Source organism: Micropterus salmoides, unplaced genomic scaffold, assembly GCF_014851395.1.
Source record: "Micropterus salmoides isolate LMB-PRFRI ecotype aquatic unplaced genomic scaffold, ASM1485139v1 Ms_hic_scaffold_3351, whole genome shotgun sequence".
Lineage (NCBI taxonomy): Eukaryota > Metazoa > Chordata > Actinopteri > Centrarchiformes > Centrarchidae > Micropterus > Micropterus salmoides.
The window spans coordinates 12,546-32,826 of NW_024042653.1; the positions used below are offsets into that span (position 1 = coordinate 12,546).

Genomic DNA, 20,281 nt, shown 5'->3' on the forward strand with positions numbered 1-20,281 from the left:
AAGAAAACACTTACCTCAAACTAGAAAAAAGGAAAATACTTACCGTTTTTGAACCAAATTAAAGGGAAACCTAAGGAAAAGGACATTTAAAGGGACCACTCTGTCATGCCTGATGAAGGACAAGCCGCCCTCCGAAACGTTGCAACAAGGCAGAGTGAAGCAGGACCAAGTCGGCCTGAATTAAAGATAAATGAATCAACAGCTACAGGACCCGTGGAGTCCAATTTTTTGAACCAGCGCAGAGGTAATGCACCTTTGTGGCTTTTATAAGGTGAAATGTGGAGTTGGGAGGTGTTTTTCACTTTCTGTGGACTCTGAAGGCACATCACAGGACCGTGCACCAGTCTGGCTAACGCTAAGCTACGTAAGTCGTTAGCCAGTACTTTTCCCCTCCTCCTAACCAGCCAGCGCCGTGTGTGTCATTCTGGAGCTTTCCTGGTGAGTGAGGACATCCTTACCTAGCTGCAACACCTAAACTTAACATCAGTGATTATTGTGACCCACTGGAAATTTAAAATTCTCAAGCAGGAGAAGGCTAAGAAGTGAATTGGATTTTAATCGTCAGACACCCAAATAGGGTGCAGATTGCAAAATTAGCAGATATTATTCTGATTAATGGCCTCAAGCTGAAGAGAACAACAAGAAAACACTTACCTCAAACTAGAAAAAAGGAAAATACTTACCGTTTTTGAACCAAATTAAAGGGAAACCTAAGGAAAAGGACATTTAAAGGGACCACTCTGTCATGCCTGATGAAGGACAAGCCGCCCTCCGAAACGTTGCAACAAGGCAGAGTGAAGCAGGACCAAGTCGGCCTGAATTAAAGATAAATGAATCAACAGCTACAGGACCCGTGGAGTCCAATTTTTTGAACCAGCGCAGAGGTAATGCACCTTTGTGGCTTTTATAAGGTGAAATGTGGAGTTGGGAGGTGTTTTTCACTTTCTGTGGACTCTGAAGGCACATCACAGGACCGTGCACCAGTCTGGCTAACGCTAAGCTACGTAAGTCGTTAGCCAGTACTTTTCCCCTCCTCCTAACCAGCCAGCGCCGTGTGTGTCATTCTGGAGCTTTCCCTGGTGAGTGAGGACATCCTTACCTAGCTGCAACACCTAAACTTAACATCAGTGATTATTGTGACCCACTGGAAATTTAAAATTCTCAAGCAGGAGAAGGCTAAGAAGTGAATTGGATTTTAATCGTCAGACACCCAAATAGGGTGCAGATTGCAAAATTAGCAGATATTATTCTGATTAATGGCCTCAAGCTGAAGAGAACAACAAGAAAACACTTACCTCAAACTAGAAAAAAGGAAATACTTACCGTTTTTGAACCAAATTAAAGGGAAACCTAAGGAAAAGGACATTTAAAGGGACCACTCTGTCATGCCTGATGAAGGACAAGCCGCCCTCCGAAACGTTGCAACAAGGCAGAGTGAAGCAGGACCAAGTCGGCCTGAATTAAAGATAAATGAATCAACAGCTACAGGACCCGTGGAGTCCAATTTTTGAACCAGCGCAGAGGTAATGCACCTTGTGGCTTTATAAGGTGAAATGTGGAGTTGGGAGGTGTTTTTCACTTTCTGTGGACTCTGAAGGCACATCACAGGACCGTGCACCAGTCTGGCTAACGCTAAGCTACGTAAGTCGTTAGCCAGTACTTTTCCCCTCCCCTAACCCTAACCCTAACCCTAACCTAAGCAGGACCAAGTCGGCCTGAATTAAAGATAAATGAATCAACAGCTACAGGACCCGTGGAGTCCAATTTTTGAACCAGCGCAGAGGTAATGCACCTTTGTGGCTTTTATAAGGTGAAATGTGGAGTTGGGAGGTGTTTTTCACTTTCTGGGGACTCTGAAGGCACATCACAGGACCGTGCACCAGTCTGGCTAACGCTAAGCTACGTAAGTCGTTGGCCAGTACTTTTCCCCTCCTCCTAACCAGCCAGCGCCGTGTGTGTCATTCTGGAGCTCTCCCTGGTGAGTGAGGACATCCTTACCTAGCTGCAACACCTAAACTTAACATCAGTGATTATTGTGACCCACTGGAAATTTAAAATTCTCAAGCAGGAGAAGGAAGTGAATTGGATTTTAATCAGACACCCAAATAGGGTGCAGATTGCAAAATTAGCAGATATTATTCTGATTAATGGCCTCAAGCTGAAGAGAACAACAAGAAAACACTTACCTCAAACTAGAAAAAAGGAAAATACTTACCGTTTTTGAACCAAATTAAAGAGAAACCTAAGGAAAAGGACATTTAAAGGGACCACTCTGTCATGCCTGATGAAGGACAAGCCGCCCTCCGAAACGTTGCAACAAGGCAGAGTGAAGCAGGACCAAGTCGGCCTGAATTAAAGATAAATGAATCAACAGCTACAGGACCCGTGGAGTCCAATTTTTTGAACCAGCGCAGAGGTAATGCACCTTTGTGGCTTTTATAAGGTGAAATGTGGAGTTGGGAGGTGTTTTTCACTTTCTGTGGACTCTGAAGGCACATCACAGGACCGTGCACCAGTCTGGCTAACGCTAAGCTACGTAAGTCGTTAGCCAGTACTTTTCCCCTCCTCCTAACCAGCCAGCGCCGTGTGTGTCATTCTGGAGCTTTCCCTGGTGAGTGAGGACATCCTTACCTAGCTGCAACACCTAAACTTAACATCAGTGATTATTGTGACCCACTGGAAATTTAAAATTCTCAAGCAGGAGAAGAAGTGAATTGGATTTTAATCGTCAGACACCCAAATAGGGTGCAGATTGCAAAATTAGCAGATATTATTCTGATTAATGGCCTCAAGCTGAAGAGAACAACAAGAAAACACTTACCTCAAACTAGAAAAAAGGAAAATACTTACCGTTTTTGAACCAAATTAAAGGAAACCTAAGGAAAAGGACATTTAAAGGACCACTCTGTCATGCCTGATGAAGGACAAGCCGCCCTCCGAAACGTTGCAACAAGGCAGAGTGAAGCAGGACCAAGTCGGCCTGAATTAAAGATAAATGAATCAACAGCTACAGGACCCGTGGAGTCCAATTTTTGAACCAGCGCAGAGGTAATGCACCTTTGGGCTTTATAAGGTGAAATGTGGAGTTGGGAGGTGTTTTTCACTTTCTGTGGACTCTGAAGGCACATCACAGGACCGTGCACCAGTCTGGCTAACGCTAAGCTACGTAAGTCGTTAGCCAGTACTTTTCCCCTCCTCCTAACCAGCCAGCGCCGTGTGTGTCATTCTGGAGCTTTCCCTGGTGAGTGAGGACATCCTTACCTAGCTGCAACACCTAAACTTAACATCAGTGATTATTGTGACCCACTGGAAATTTAAAATTCTCAAGCAGGAGAGAAGTGAATTGGATTTTAATCGTCAGACACCCAAATAGGGTGCAGATTGCAAAATTAGCAGATATTATTCTGATTAATGGCCTCAAGCTGAAGAGAACAACAAGAAAACACTTACCTCAAACTAGAAAAAAGGAAAATACTTACCGTTTTTGAACCAAATTAAAGGAAACCTAAGGAAAAGGACATTTAAAGGGACCACTCTGTCATGCCTGATGAAGGACAAGCCGCCCTCCGAAACGTTGCAACAAGGCAGAGTGAAGCAGGACCAAGTCGGCCTGAATTAAAGATAAATGAATCAACAGCTACAGGACCCGTGGAGTCCAATTTTTTGAACCAGCGCAGAGGTAATGCACCTTTGTGGCTTTTATAAGGTGAAATGTGGAGTTGGGAGGTGTTTTTCACTTTCTGTGGACTCTGAAGGCACATCACAGGACCGTGCACCAGTCTGGCTAACGCTAAGCTACGTAAGTCGTTAGCCAGTACTTTTCCCCTCCTCCTAACCAGCCAGCGCCGTGTGTGTCATTCTGGAGCTTTCCCTGGTGAGTGAGGACATCCTTACCTAGCTGCAACACCTAAACTTAACATCAGTGATTATTGTGACCCACTGGAAATTTAAAATTCTCAAGCAGGAGAAGGAAGTGAATTGGATTTTAATCGTCAGCCACCCAAATAGGGTGCAGATTGCAAAATTAGCAGATATTATTCTGATTAATGGCCTCAAGCTGAAGAGAACAACAAGAAAACACTTACCTCAAACTAGAAAAAAGGAAAATACTTACCGTTTTTGAACCAAATTAAAGAGAAACCTAAGGAAAAGGACATTTAAAGGGACCACTCTGTCATGCCTGATGAAGGACAAGCCGCCCTCCGAAACGTTGCAACAAGGCAGAGTGAAGCAGGACCAAGTCGGCCTGAATTAAAGATAAATGAATCAACAGCTACAGGACCCGTGGAGTCCAATTTTTTGAACCAGCGCAGAGGTAATGCACCTTTGTGGCTTTTATAAGGTGAAATGTGGAGTTGGGAGGTGTTTTTCACTTTCTGTGGACTCTGAAGGCACATCACAGGACCGTGCACCAGTCTGGCTAACGCTAAGCTACGTAAGTCGTTAGCCAGTACTTTTCCCCTCCTCCTAACCAGCCAGCGCCGTGTGTGTCATTCTGGAGCTTTCCCTGGTGAGTGAGGACATCCTTACCTAGCTGCAACACCTAAACTTAACATCAGTGATTATTGTGACCCACTGGAAATTTAAAATTCTCAAGCAGGAGAAGGAAGTGAATTGGATTTTAATCGTCAGACACCCAAATAGGGTGCAGATTGCAAAATTAGCAGATATTATTCTGATTAATGGCCTCAAGCTGAAGAGAACAACAAGAAAACACTTACCTCAAACTAGAAAAAAGGAAAATACTTACCGTTTTTGAACCAAATTAAAGAGAAACCTAAGGAAAAGGACATTTAAAGGGACCACTCTGTCATGCCTGATGAAGGACAAGCCGCCCTCCGAAACGTTGCAACAAGGCAGAGTGAAGCAGGACCAAGTCGGCCTGAATTAAAAAATGAATCAACAGCTACAGGACCCGTGGAGTCCAATTTTTGAACCAGCGCAGAGGTAATGCACCTTTGTGGCTTTTATAAGGTGAAATGTGGAGTTGGGAGGTGTTTTTCACTTTCTGTGGACTCTGAAGGCACATCACAGGACCGTGCACCAGTCTGGCTAACGCTAAGCTACGTAAGTCGTTAGCCAGTACTTTTCCCCTCCTCCTAACCAGCCAGCGCCGTGTGTGTCATTCTGGAGCTTTCCCTGGTGAGTGAGGACATCCTTACCTAGCTGCAACACCTAAACTTAACATCAGTGATTATTGTGACCCACTGGAAATTTAAAATTCTCAAGCAGGAGAAGGAAGTGAATTGGATTTTAATCGTCAGACACCCAAATAGGGTGCAGATTGCAAAATTAGCAGATATTATTCTGATTAATGGCCTCAAGCTGAAGAGAACAACAAGAAAACACTTACCTCAAACTAGAAAAAAGGAAAATACTTACCGTTTTTGAACCAAATTAAAGAGAAACCTAAGGAAAAGGACATTTAAAGGGACCACTCTGTCATGCCTGATGAAGGACAAGCCGCCCTCCGAAACGTTGCAACAAGGCAGAGTGAAGCAGGACCAAGTCGGCCTGAATTAAAGATAAATGAATCAACAGCTACAGGACCCGTGGAGTCCAATTTTTGAACCAGCGCAGAGGTAATGCACCTTTGTGGCTTTTATAAGGTGAAATGTGGAGTTGGGAGGTGTTTTTCACTTTCTGTGGACTCTGAAGGCACATCACAGGACCGTGCACCAGTCTGGCTAACGCTAAGCTACGTAAGTCGTTAGCCAGTACTTTTCCCCTCCTCCTAACCAGCCAGCGCCGTGTGTGTCATTCTGGAGCTTTCCCTGGTGAGTGAGGACATCCTTACCTAGCTGCAACACCTAAACTTAACATCAGTGATTATTGTGACCCACTGGAAATTTAAAATTCTCAAGCAGGAGAAGGCTAAGAAGTGAATTGGATTTTAATCGTCAGACACCCAAATAGGGTGCAGATTGCAAAATTAGCAGATATTATTCTGATTAATGGCCTCAAGCTGAAGAGAACAACAAGAAAACACTTACCTCAAACTAGAAAAAAGGAAAATACTTACCGTTTTTGAACCAAATTAAAGGGAAACCTAAGGAAAAGGACATTTAAAGGGACCACTCTGTCATGCCTGATGAAGGACAAGCCGCCCTCCGAAACGTTGCAACAAGGCAGAGTGAAGCAGGACCAAGTCGGCCTGAATTAAAGATAAATGAATCAACAGCTACAGGACCCGTGGAGTCCAATTTTTTGAACCAGCGCAGAGGTAATGCACCTTTGTGGCTTTTATAAGGTGAAATGTGGAGTTGGGAGGTGTTTTTCACTTTCTGGGGACTCTGAAGGCACATCACAGGACCGTGCACCAGTCTGGCTAACGCTAAGCTACGTAAGTCGTTAGCCAGTACTTTTCCCCTCCTCCTAACCAGCCAGCGCCGTGTGTGTCATTCTGGAGCTTTCCCTGGTGAGTGAGGACATCCTTACCTAGCTGCAACACCTAAACTTAACATCAGTGATTATTGTGACCCACTGGAAATTTAAAATTCTCAAGCAGGAGAAGGCTAAGAAGTGAATTGGATTTTAATCGTCAGACACCCAAATAGGGTGCAGATTGCAAAATTAGCAGATATTATTCTGATTAATGGCCTCAAGCTGAAGAGAACAACAAGAAAACACTTACCTCAAACTAGAAAAAAGGAAAATACTTACCGTTTTTGAACCAAATTAAAGGGAAACCTAAGGAAAAGGACATTTAAAGGGACCACTCTGTCATGCCTGATGAAGGACAAGCCGCCCTCCGAAACGTTGCAACAAGGCAGAGTGAAGCAGGACCAAGTCGGCCTGAATTAAAGATAAATGAATCAACAGCTACAGGACCCGTGGAGTCCAATTTTTTGAACCAGCGCAGAGGTAATGCACCTTTGTGGCTTTTATAAGGTGAAATGTGGAGTTGGGAGGTGTTTTTCACTTTCTGGGGACTCTGAAGGCACATCACAGGACCGTGCACCAGTCTGGCTAACGCTAAGCTACGTAAGTCGTTAGCCAGTACTTTTCCCCTCCTCCTAACCAGCCAGCGCCGTGTGTGTCATTCTGGAGCTTTCCCTGGTGAGTGAGGACATCCTTACCTAGCTGCAACACCTAAACTTAACATCAGTGATTATTGTGACCCACTGGAAATTTAAAATTCTCAAGCAGGAGAAGGCTAAGAAGTGAATTGGATTTTAATCGTCAGACACCCAAATAGGGTGCAGATTGCAAAATTAGCAGATATTATTCTGATTAATGGCCTCAAGCTGAAGAGAACAACAAGAAAACACTTACCTCAAACTAGAAAAAAGGAAAATACTTACCGTTTTTGAACCAAATTAAAGGAAACCTAAGGAAAAGGACATTTAAAGGGACCACTCTGTCATGCCTGATGAAGGACAAGCCGCCCTCCGAAACGTTGCAACAAGGCAGAGTGAAGCAGGACCAAGTCGGCCTGAATTAAAGATAAATGAATCAACAGCTACAGGACCCGTGGAGTCCAATTTTTTGAACCAGCGCAGAGGTAATGCACCTTTGTGGCTTTTATAAGGTGAAATGTGGAGTTGGGAGGTGTTTTTCACTTTCTGGGACTCTGAAGGCACATCACAGGACCGTGCACCAGTCTGGCTAACGCTAAGCTACGTAAGTCGTTAGCCAGTACTTTTCCCCTCCTCCTAACCAGCCAGCGCCGTGTGTGTCATTCTGGAGCTTTCCCTGGTGAGTGAGGACATCCTTACCTAGCTGCAACACCTAAACTTAACATCAGTGATTATTGTGACCCACTGGAAATTTAAAATTCTCAAGCAGGAGAAGGCTAAGAAGTGAATTGGATTTTAATCGTCAGACACCCAAATAGGGTGCAGATTGCAAAATTAGCAGATATTATTCTGATTAATGGCCTCAAGCTGAAGAGAACAACAAGAAAACACTTACCTCAAACTAGAAAAAAGGAAAATACTTACCGTTTTTGAACCAAATTAAAGGGAAACCTAAGGAAAAGGACATTTAAAGGGACCACTCTGTCATGCCTGATGAAGGACAAGCCGCCCTCCGAAACGTTGCAACAAGGCAGAGTGAAGCAGGACCAAGTCGGCCTGAATTAAAGATAAATGAATCAACAGCTACAGGACCCGTGGAGTCCAATTTTTTGAACCAGCGCAGAGGTAATGCACCTTTGTGGCTTTTATAAGGTGAAATGTGGAGTTGGGAGGTGTTTTTCACTTTCTGGGACTCTGAAGGCACATCACAGGACCGTGCACCAGTCTGGCTAACGCTAAGCTACGTAAGTCGTTAGCCAGTACTTTTCCCCTCCTCCTAACCAGCCAGCGCCGTGTGTGTCATTCTGGAGCTTTCCCTGGTGAGTGAGGACATCCTTACCTAGCTGCAACACCTAAACTTAACATCAGTGATTATTGTGACCCACTGGAAATTTAAAATTCTCAAGCAGGAGAAGGCTAAGAAGTGAATTGGATTTTAATCGTCAGACACCCAAATAGGGTGCAGATTGCAAAATTAGCAGATATTATTCTGATTAATGGCCTCAAGCTGAAGAGAACAACAAGAAAACACTTACCTCAAACTAGAAAAAAGGAAAATACTTACCGTTTTTGAACCAAATTAAAGGGAAACCTAAGGAAAAGGACATTTAAAGGGACCACTCTGTCATGCCTGATGAAGGACAAGCCGCCCTCCGAAACGTTGCAACAAGGCAGAGTGAAGCAGGACCAAGTCGGCCTGAATTAAAGATAAATGAATCAACAGCTACAGGACCCGTGGAGTCCAATTTTTTGAACCAGCGCAGAGGTAATGCACCTTTGTGGCTTTTATAAGGTGAAATGTGGAGTTGGGAGGTGTTTTTCACTTTCTGGGACTCTGAAGGCACATCACAGGACCGTGCACCAGTCTGGCTAACGCTAAGCTACGTAAGTCGTTAGCCAGTACTTTTCCCCTCCTCCTAACCAGCCAGCGCCGTGTGTGTCATTCTGGAGCTTTCCCTGGTGAGTGAGGACATCCTTACCTAGCTGCAACACCTAAACTTAACATCAGTGATTATTGTGACCCACTGGAAATTTAAAATTCTCAAGCAGGAGAAGGCTAAGAAGTGAATTGGATTTTAATCGTCAGACACCCAAATAGGGTGCAGATTGCAAAATTAGCAGATATTATTCTGATTAATGGCCTCAAGCTGAAGAGAACAACAAGAAAACACTTACCTCAAACTAGAAAAAAGGAAAATACTTACCGTTTTTGAACCAAATTAAAGGGAAACCTAAGGAAAAGGACATTTAAAGGGACCACTCTGTCATGCCTGATGAAGGACAAGCCGCCCTCCGAAACGTTGCAACAAGGCAGAGTGAAGCAGGACCAAGTCGGCCTGAATTAAAGATAAATGAATCAACAGCTACAGGACCCGTGGAGTCCAATTTTTTGAACCAGCGCAGAGGTAATGCACCTTTGTGGCTTTTATAAGGTGAAATGTGGAGTTGGGAGGTGTTTTTCACTTTCTGGGGACTCTGAAGGCACATCACAGGACCGTGCACCAGTCTGGCTAACGCTAAGCTACGTAAGTCGTTAGCCAGTACTTTTCCCCTCCTCCTAACCAGCCAGCGCCGTGTGTGTCATTCTGGAGCTTTCCCTGGTGAGTGAGGACATCCTTACCTAGCTGCAACACCTAAACTTAACATCAGTGATTATTGTGACCCACTGGAAATTTAAAATTCTCAAGCAGGAGAAGGCTAAGAAGTGAATTGGATTTTAATCGTCAGACACCCAAATAGGGTGCAGATTGCAAAATTAGCAGATATTATTCTGATTAATGGCCTCAAGCTGAAGAGAACAACAAGAAAACACTTACCTCAAACTAGAAAAAAGGAAAATACTTACCGTTTTTGAACCAAATTAAAGGGAAACCTAAGGAAAAGGACATTTAAAGGGACCACTCTGTCATGCCTGATGAAGGACAAGCCGCCCTCCGAAACGTTGCAACAAGGCAGAGTGAAGCAGGACCAAGTCGGCCTGAATTAAAGATAAATGAATCAACAGCTACAGGACCCGTGGAGTCCAATTTTTTGAACCAGCGCAGAGGTAATGCACCTTTGTGGCTTTTATAAGGTGAAATGTGGAGTTGGGAGGTGTTTTTCACTTTCTGGGACTCTGAAGGCACATCACAGGACCGTGCACCAGTCTGGCTAACGCTAAGCTACGTAAGTCGTTAGCCAGTACTTTTCCCCTCCTCCTAACCAGCCAGCGCCGTGTGTGTCATTCTGGAGCTTTCCCTGGTGAGTGAGGACATCCTTACCTAGCTGCAACACCTAAACTTAACATCAGTGATTATTGTGACCCACTGGAAATTTAAAATTCTCAAGCAGGAGAAGGCTAAGAAGTGAATTGGATTTTAATCGTCAGACACCCAAATAGGGTGCAGATTGCAAAATTAGCAGATATTATTCTGATTAATGGCCTCAAGCTGAAGAGAACAACAAGAAAACACTTACCTCAAACTAGAAAAAAGGAAAATACTTACCGTTTTTGAACCAAATTAAAGGGAAACCTAAGGAAAAGGACATTTAAAGGGACCACTCTGTCATGCCTGATGAAGGACAAGCCGCCCTCCGAAACGTTGCAACAAGGCAGAGTGAAGCAGGACCAAGTCGGCCTGAATTAAAGATAAATGAATCAACAGCTACAGGACCCGTGGAGTCCAATTTTTTGAACCAGCGCAGAGGTAATGCACCTTTGTGGCTTTTATAAGGTGAAATGTGGAGTTGGGAGGTGTTTTTCACTTTCTGGGGACTCTGAAGGCACATCACAGGACCGTGCACCAGTCTGGCTAACGCTAAGCTACGTAAGTCGTTAGCCAGTACTTTTCCCCTCCTCCTAACCAGCCAGCGCCGTGTGTGTCATTCTGGAGCTTTCCCTGGTGAGTGAGGACATCCTTACCTAGCTGCAACACCTAAACTTAACATCAGTGATTATTGTGACCCACTGGAAATTTAAAATTCTCAAGCAGGAGAAGGCTAAGAAGTGAATTGGATTTTAATCGTCAGACACCCAAATAGGGTGCAGATTGCAAATTAGCAGATATTATTCTGATTAATGGCCTCAAGCTGAAGAGAACAACAAGAAAACACTTACCTCAAACTAGAAAAAAGGAAAATACTTACCGTTTTTGAACCAAATTAAAGGAAACCTAAGGAAAAGGACATTTAAAGGGACCACTCTGTCATGCCTGATGAAGGACAAGCCGCCCTCCGAAACGTTGCAACAAGGCAGAGTGAAGCAGGACCAAGTCGGCCTGAATTAAAGATAAATGAATCAACAGCTACAGGACCCGTGGAGTCCAATTTTTTGAACCAGCGCAGAGGTAATGCACCTTTGTGGCTTTTATAAGGTGAAATGTGGAGTTGGGAGGTGTTTTTCACTTTCTGTGGACTCTGAAGGCACATCACAGGACCGTGCACCAGTCTGGCTAACGCTAAGCTACGTAAGTCGTTAGCCAGTACTTTTCCCCTCCTCCTAACCAGCCAGCGCCGTGTGTGTCATTCTGGAGCTTTCCCTGGTGAGTGAGGACATCCTTACCTAGCTGCAACACCTAAACTTAACATCAGTGATTATTGTGACCCACTGGAAATTTAAAATTCTCAAGCAGGAGAAGGCTAAGAAGTGAATTGGATTTTAATCGTCAGACACCCAAATAGGGTGCAGATTGCAAAATTAGCAGATATTATTCTGATTAATGGCCTCAAGCTGAAGAGAACAACAAGAAAACACTTACCTCAAACTAGAAAAAAGGAAAATACTTACCGTTTTTGAACCAAATTAAAGGAAACCTAAGGAAAAGGACATTTAAAGGGACCACTCTGTCATGCCTGATGAAGGACAAGCCGCCCTCCGAAACGTTGCAACAAGGCAGAGTGAAGCAGGACCAAGTCGGCCTGAATTAAAGATAAAGAATCAACAGCTACAGGACCCGTGGAGTCCAATTTTTTGAACCAGCGCAGAGGTAATGCACCTTTGTGGCTTTTATAAGGTGAAATGTGGAGTTGGGAGGTGTTTTTCACTTTCTGTGGACTCTGAAGGCACATCACAGGACCGTGCACCAGTCTGGCTAACGCTAAGCTACGTAAGTCGTTAGCCAGTACTTTTCCCCTCCTCCTAACCAGCCAGCGCCGTGTGTGTCATTCTGGAGCTTTCCCTGGTGAGTGAGGACATCCTTACCTAGCTGCAACACCTAAACTTAACATCAGTGATTATTGTGACCCACTGGAAATTTAAAATTCTCAAGCAGGAGAAGGCTAAGAAGTGAATTGGATTTTAATCGTCAGACACCCAAATAGGGTGCAGATTGCAAAATTAGCAGATATTATTCTGATTAATGGCCTCAAGCTGAAGAGAACAACAAGAAAACACTTACCTCAAACTAGAAAAAAGGAAAATACTTACCGTTTTGAACCAAATTAAAGGGAAACCTAAGGAAAAGGACATTTAAAGGGACCACTCTGTCATGCCTGATGAAGGACAAGCCGCCCTCCGAAACGTTGCAACAAGGCAGAGTGAAGCAGGACCAAGTCGGCCTGAATTAAAGATAAAGAATCAACAGCTACAGGACCCGTGGAGTCCAATTTTTTGAACCAGCGCAGAGGTAATGCACCTTTGTGGCTTTTATAAGGTGAAATGTGGAGTTGGGAGGTGTTTTTCACTTTCTGGGGACTCTGAAGGCACATCACAGGACCGTGCACCAGTCTGGCTAACGCTAAGCTACGTAAGTCGTTAGCCAGTACTTTTCCCCTCCTCCTAACCAGCCAGCGCCGTGTGTGTCATTCTGGAGCTTTCCCTGGTGAGTGAGGACATCCTTACCTAGCTGCAACACTAAACTTAACATCAGTGATTATTGTGACCCACTGGAAATTTAAAATTCTCAAGCAGGAGAAGGCTAAGAAGTGAATTGGATTTTAATCGTCAGACACCCAAATAGGGTGCAGATTGCAAAATTAGCAGATATTATTCTGATTAATGGCCTCAAGCTGAAGAGAACAACAAGAAAACACTTACCTCAAACTAGAAAAAAGGAAAATACTTACCGTTTTTGAACCAAATTAAAGGGAAACCTAAGGAAAAGGACATTTAAAGGGACCACTCTGTCATGCCTGATGAAGGACAAGCCGCCCTCCGAAACGTTGCAACAAGGCAGAGTGAAGCAGGACCAAGTCGGCCTGAATTAAAGATAAAGGAATCAACAGCTACAGGACCCGTGGAGTCCAATTTTTTGAACCAGCGCAGAGGTAATGCACCTTTGTGGCTTTTATAAGGTGAAATGTGGAGTTGGGAGGTGTTTTTCACTTTCTGGGACTCTGAAGGCACATCACAGGACCGTGCACCAGTCTGGCTAACGCTAAGCTACGTAAGTCGTTAGCCAGTACTTTTCCCCTCCTCCTAACCAGCCAGCGCCGTGTGTGTCATTCTGGAGCTTTCCCTGGTGAGTGAGGACATCCTTACCTAGCTGCAAACACCTAAACTTAACATCAGTGATTATTGTGACCCACTGGAAATTTAAAATTCTCAAGCAGGAGAAGGCTAAGAAGTGAATTGGATTTTAATCGTCAGACACCCAAATAGGGTGCAGATTGCAAAATTAGCAGATATTATTCTGATTAATGGCCTCAAGCTGAAGAGAACAACAAGAAACACTTACCTCAAACTAGAAAAAAGGAAATACTTACCGTTTTTGAACCAAATTAAAGGGAAACCTAAGGAAAAGGACATTTAAAGGGACCACTCTGTCATGCCTGATGAAGGACAAGCCGCCCTCCGAAACGTTGCAACAAGGCAGAGTGAGCAGGACCAAGTCGGCCTGAATTAAAGATAAAGGAATCAACAGCTACAGGACCCGTGGAGTCCAATTTTTGAACCAGCGCAGAGGTAATGCACCTTTGTGGCTTTTATAAGGTGAAATGTGGAGTTGGGAGTGTGTTTTTCACTTTCTGGGACTCTGAAGGCACATCACAGGACCGTGCACCAGTCTGGCTAACGCTAAGCTACGTAAGTCGTTAGCCAGTACTTTTCCCCTCCTCCTAACCCTAACCCTTCAAAAACCTAAAATACATAGCCTCAAGCTGAAGTGAAAAAGGAAAATATTGACCGTGTTCGAACCTCATTCAAGTGAAACCTAAAGACAAAGGAAACTTAAAGATGCCACTCTGCAAAGCCTGATGAAGGACAAATAGTTCTCCGAAACGTTGCAACAAGGCAGAGTGAAGCAGGACCAAGTAGGCCTGGATTAATAGGACAGGAAGATAGGAAAATTCATCGTAAGACATCCAAGTAGGATGCAGACATTAAAGGATTCGTGAAGTCCAATTTTTTGAACAAAGGCAAAGGTAATGCACTTTTGTCTTTTATTATGGGAAATGTGGGAAATGCTTAAAACTCAAACAAGGAGCGAGTGTTTTTGCCTTTCTGGGGTCTCTGGAGGCGCATCACAGGACAGTGCACCAGACTGGCTAACGCAGAGCTTTGTAAGTCGTTAGCCAGCTCTTTTTCCCTTCCCCTAACCAGCCAGCGCCGTGTGTGTCCTCTAGAGGGCCTCACGGGGGTGGAGACACTCTTACCCAGCCCAAATCCCTCACCTTAACCTCAGTACTTACCGTGACTCACTGAATACCTCAATTGGAAAAGACTCAAGCAGAAGAATCCTGGAAACCTAAAATACATAGCCTCAAGCTGAAGTGAAAAAGGAAAATATTGACCGTGTTCGAACCTCATTCAAGTGAAACCTAAAGACAAAGGAAACTTAAAGATGCCACTCTGCAAAGCCTGATGAAGGACAAATAGTTCTCCGAAACGTTGCAACAAGGCAGAGTGAAGCAGGACCAAGTAGGCCTGGATTAATAGGACAGGAAGATAGGAAAATTCATCGTAAGACATCCAAGTAGGATGCAGACATTAAAGGATTCGTGAAGTCCAATTTTTTGAACAAAGGCAAAGGTAATGCACTTTTGTCTTTTATTATGGGAAATGTGGGAAATGCTTAAAACTCAAACAAGGAGCGAGTGTTTTTGCCTTTCTGGGGTCTCTGGAGGCGCATCACAGGACAGTGCACCAGACTGGCTAACGCAGAGCTTTGTAAGTCGTTAGCCAGCTCTTTTTCCCTTCCCCTAACCAGCCAGCGCCGTGTGTGTCCTCTAGAGGGCCTCACGGGGGTGGAGACACTCTTACCCAGCCCAAATCCCTCACCTTAACCTCAGTACTTACCGTGACTCACTGAATACCTCAATTGGAAAAGACTCAAGCAGAAGAATCCTGGAAACCTAAAATACATAGCCTCAAGCTGAAGTGAAAAAGGAAAATATTGACCGTGTTCGAACCTCATTCAAGTGAAACCTAAAGACAAAGGAAACTTAAAGATGCCACTCTGCAAAGCCTGATGAAGGACAAATAGTTCTCCGAAACGTTGCAACAAGGCAGAGTGAAGCAGGACCAAGTAGGCCTGGATTAATAGGACAGGAAGATAGGAAAATTCATCGTAAGACATCCAAGTAGGATGCAGACATTAAAGGATTCGTGAAGTCCAATTTTTTGAACAAAGGCAAAGGTAATGCACTTTTGTCTTTTATTATGGGAAATGTGGGAAATGCTTAAAACTCAAACAAGGAGCGAGTGTTTTTGCCTTTCTGGGGTCTCTGGAGGCGCATCACAGGACAGTGCACCAGACTGGCTAACGCAGAGCTTTGTAAGTCGTTAGCCAGCTCTTTTTCCCTTCCCCTAACCAGCCAGCGCCGTGTGTGTCCTCTAGAGGGCCTCACGGGGGTGGAGACACTCTTACCCAGCCCAAATCCCTCACCTTAACCTCAGTACTTACCGTGACTCACTGAATACCTCAATTGGAAAAGACTCAAGCAGAAGAATCCTGGAAACCTAAAATACATAGCCTCAAGCTGAAGTGAAAAAGGAAAATATTGACCGTGTTCGAACCTCATTCAAGTGAAACCTAAAGACAAAGGAAACTTAAAGATGCCACTCTGCAAAGCCTGATGAAGGACAAATAGTTCTCCGAAACGTTGCAACAAGGCAGAGTGAAGCAGGACCAAGTAGGCCTGGATTAATAGGACAGGAAGATAGGAAAATTCATCGTAAGACATCCAAGTAGGATGCAGACATTAAAGGATTCGTGAAGTCCAATTTTTTGAACAAAGGCAAAGGTAATGCACTTTTGTCTTTTATTATGGGAAATGTGGGAAATGCTTAAAACTCAAACAAGGAGCGAGTGTTTTTGCCTTTCTGGGGTCTCTGGAGGCGCATCACAGGACAGTGCACCAGACTGGCTAACGCAGAGCTTTGTAAGTCGTTAGCCAGCTCTTTTTCCCTTCCCCTAACCAGCCAGCGCCGTGTGTGTCCTCTAGAGGGCCTCACGGGGGTGGAGACACTCTTACCCAGCCCAAATCCCTCACCTTAACCTCAGTACTTACCGTGACTCACTGAATACCTCAATTGGAAAAGACTCAAGCAGAAGAATCCTGGAAACCTAAAATACATAGCCTCAAGCTGAAGTGAAAAAGGAAAATATTGACCGTGTTCGAACCTCATTCAAGTGAAACCTAAAGACAAAGGAAACTTAAAGATGCCACTCTGCAAAGCCTGATGAAGGACAAATAGTTCTCCGAAACGTTGCAACAAGGCAGAGTGAAGCAGGACCAAGTAGGCCTGGATTAATAGGACAGGAAGATAGGAAAATTCATCGTAAGACATCCAAGTAGGATGCAGACATTAAAGGATTCGTGAAGTCCAATTTTTTGAACAAAGGCAAAGGTAATGCACTTTTGTCTTTTATTATGGGAAATGTGGGAAATGCTTAAAACTCAAACAAGGAGCGAGTGTTTTTGCCTTTCTGGGGTCTCTGGAGGCGCATCACAGGACAGTGCACCAGACTGGCTAACGCAGAGCTTTGTAAGTCGTTAGCCAGCTCTTTTTCCCTTCCCCTAACCAGCCAGCGCCGTGTGTGTCCTCTAGAGGGCCTCACGGGGGTGGAGACACTCTTACCCAGCCCAAATCCCTCACCTTAACCTCAGTACTTACCGTGACTCACTGAATACCTCAATTGGAAAAGACTCAAGCAGAAGAATCCTGGAAACCTAAAATACATAGCCTCAAGCTGAAGTGAAAAAGGAAAATATTGACCGTGTTCGAACCTCATTCAAGTGAAACCTAAAGACAAAGGAAACTTAAAGATGCCACTCTGCAAAGCCTGATGAAGGACAAATAGTTCTCCGAAACGTTGCAACAAGGCAGAGTGAAGCAGGACCAAGTAGGCCTGGATTAATAGGACAGGAAGATAGGAAAATTCATCGTAAGACATCCAAGTAGGATGCAGACATTAAAGGATTCGTGAAGTCCAATTTTTTGAACAAAGGCAAAGGTAATGCACTTTTGTCTTTTATTATGGGAAATGTGGGAAATGCTTAAAACTCAAACAAGGAGCGAGTGTTTTTGCCTTTCTGGGGTCTCTGGAGGCGCATCACAGGACAGTGCACCAGACTGGCTAACGCAGAGCTTTGTAAGTCGTTAGCCAGCTCTTTTTCCCTTCCCCTAACCCTAACCCTAACCCTAACCCTAGACTGGCTAACGCAGAGCTTTGTAAGTCGTTAGCCAGCTCTTTTTTCCCTTCCCCTAACCCTAACCCTTTTTGGGGGAGCTGAATGAGTTCCCCTTTGATAGGGACTCACTACACTCCTGCACAACAGTGGACTTGGAGAAGAGCTTTTATTATCCATTTATTTTTTGTGAGTTTTATTTTAACAAATGCACTCCGCTTTGAAGACATTTTAACAGAGACACTCACTGACATGGACAAGCTGAAAACCATTTTATACCTTTAATTTATGACGTTATCTGTAATGCATTTTAAACACTTTTTTTAAATGTTGTTTACAGAGAACATTTATCTATTTATTGACGTGTTGTATTTTAAAAGGTAACTTGGAATTGACATATTATGAATCATGTTTGAATTGAGTGTCAATAAAATTTTTCTCAAAAGAAAAAAAAAAATCTGTTCTTATCAGTTTAATATCTGATATGTCCCCTATAAGGGGGCAACATATTAAATGGATTTTTAGCACCGGGAGCTGAGACGAGGGGCTTGCTCCGTCCACTCCACGCATCGACCCGGTATTGCAGTGCCTCCGGGGGCGGTGCACCCTTCTCCTGCCTTGTGTAAAACCAAAATACTGACCCAAACGCAGAGGTCCGTCGCTCTGCCGGACGCCGGCCCGAAAAAGGCGCCAGTCGAGGGGGGGCGGCCAGCTGAAGCCTCGAAGAAGGCAGCGAGATTTGCACTTTATGATTGGCAGACGACGAGGGGATATTTGGGACCGGCATGGCTGTTAAATGTGCCCTGCACTTCCCCTCCCTTTCTCCCACTCGTCATCGAGAGCCCGAGTATTTCGGATGCTCGGTAGCCTGTGTCCAAAAGCCAGGCCTTCATTTCTCCGATTGGATAGAGCCTCTCAGAAGGTGGGGAGGGGACACTGCGGCGCCTCCGTAGGCCCGGCACGGTTGGCCAACACGGTGGAGGAACCGCAGCGTAGAAAGGATACAAGAAACTAAAACACCTCAAATGAAGCAAGAAAACCTGCTACAACTGCTAAATCGGTGAATAAAACACACTTACCTTCTCGTCTTTGGTCTGGTCAAGGTGGCAGTCCGGCAGAGGACAGGTAGGCAGTCCTCGGGACCAATGAATTCCTTGTTGCAAAAGTTTTTCAGCTACGGCAAAGTTGAAATTTTATTCACAAGGAATGAGGTGAATCTCCTCCCAGAAAAGCTGGTGACACAAAACGAAGCCCCAAACCGGCAAAGGTTTTAACCAGAAAGAGGAGGCCATTGCAGTCTTGGCCAAAAGGCCGAGAAGCGATCGGCCACATTTCCCCTCCCTTTCTCTCACTCGTCATCGAGAGGCTACAAGAGCCCGAGTCGTTCGGTAGCCTCTGTCCAAAAGCCAGGCCTTCGTCTCTCCGCAGCCCGATTGGATAGAGCCTGCCATGACCTGGGGAGGGGTAGGGGAACGGGCGTGGCCTGGTACTTGGGACTCGAGAGGCAGAGTGAGGCTTACCGTGAGGGTAGTGGCCGGGACGACTAGGCTCGTCGGCGGCTCTGGAGGAGGGGCCCGTACTTACTCGGGTTTCTCTTCATAACGTACAAGTCTTTCGCCTTTTACTAAAGACTTCCGTGGAGAGGGACGCCAATGAGTTAAAACTATTTTTGGCAGGCTCTGCCGTGTGGCCGAGCCTCGTGCGTTTGTGAAAAGGAAATAAAACGCCGCCCCCGGCAAGGTTGAGCGGTGCGACGAGGCGCGCTCGGGAGGAGGTGCTGAGACTCAGCCGTTGTTATGCGCAGTTGAAACCACTGCGCCACGGCAGGGGAGAACTGCTCCGGGAGGTGGGCGCTGGAAGCAACCAGCGGGGGTTATCGCTTCTCGGCCTTTTGGCTAAGACTGCGATCGCCTCCTGTGTCTGGATAAAACTTTTGCCTGTTTGTGGCGAAGTGTTACCAGGTTTTTGGGAGGATACTCACATTATTCCTTGTGAAGAAAATTTCAACTTTGTTGTAGTTGAAATTGTTTCACACAAAGGAATTCATTGGTTCAGAGGACTGCTTACCTGTACTCTGCCGGAATAACATCTCGACCAGGCCAAACAAGACAAGGTAAGTGTGTTTTATTCACCTTTCTAACATTTTTAGTAGATTTTATTGCTCTTTTTAGAGCATTCTTTTACCTTATTTTAGTTGACTTGGTTTTAGAGTGTTTTAGGTGTTTTAGCTTCTTTTTACCACTTTTACGTTGTGGTGCCTCCACCATGGCGGCCAACCATGCCGGCATGAGGAGGCACCACAGTGTCAGATTTACATTCAAAGAAAAAGATGGGAAACCCCTTGTTATGTCAAGGCTGGACTTCTCAAGGAAAATGATCCAGAACATTTTGAAATTCTCCCCCAGGATATAAATTGTATTTTGACTCTGCCATTTGGAAAAGGTTTTGATGTGAGTTTTGTCTCTGCTGCCGTGTTCAGAGATTTCTGGACACGCTTCGAAAATGAAAAACCCCAGTTTACTGCATTTAATGTTGAGAAACTGACTGATAATGCCGCTAAAACGGTAATTGTCAGAATGTTCAATGAGACTGTGAATGCAGATGACATTTGTTTGTGGCTGGGCAGATTTTGCACTGTTAAAGGCCAGGCTACCAAAGTGAGAGATGAGGATGGCATCTGGAATTGCGCTTGGAGGGTCCCCATCCAACAATGG

The 20,281-nt window shown here is 44.7% G+C and overlaps 2 non-coding genes across 2 annotated transcripts; both read left to right on the forward strand.

The window, feature by feature from the left end:
- The first annotated feature begins 17,994 nt into the window (after positions 1–17,994).
- LOC119884307 lies at positions 17,995–18,178 on the forward strand. The gene has a single exon (XR_005440978.1). It is a non-coding gene; the product is annotated as a U2 spliceosomal RNA (small nuclear RNA).
- A 969-nt stretch (positions 18,179–19,147) lies between these two features.
- LOC119884298 lies at positions 19,148–19,260 on the forward strand. The gene has a single exon (XR_005440971.1). It is a non-coding gene; the product is annotated as a U5 spliceosomal RNA (small nuclear RNA).
- Positions 19,261–20,281: the final 1,021 nt, after the last annotated feature.